The sequence below is a fragment of the Scomber japonicus genome, chromosome 7 (genome assembly GCF_027409825.1).
Source record: "Scomber japonicus isolate fScoJap1 chromosome 7, fScoJap1.pri, whole genome shotgun sequence".
Taxonomy (NCBI): domain Eukaryota; kingdom Metazoa; phylum Chordata; class Actinopteri; order Scombriformes; family Scombridae; genus Scomber; species Scomber japonicus.
Genome location: NC_070584.1, coordinates 35823847 through 35824082, shown reverse-complemented (window position 1 = coordinate 35824082; position 236 = coordinate 35823847).

Below are 236 nucleotides of genomic sequence, written 5' to 3'. Positions count from 1 at the left end.
TTTAAGCTCCGAACACGTTTAGAGATTTCATTCATGTGATCGATCGTTAGGAGACGAGGCTCCGATCAGTCTGATTAATGATCAGTGTGATTAATCTGATTAATCTGGTTCTGGTTTTTAGTGAATCAGGTTGTTTTTGTTTCTACCTGTAAATACATTTTTCTTCTTCATGTTTTTTTTTATGTCATTTTTTAATAAAAACTGTTAAAACAATAAAACTGAGTTTGTGTTTCTTT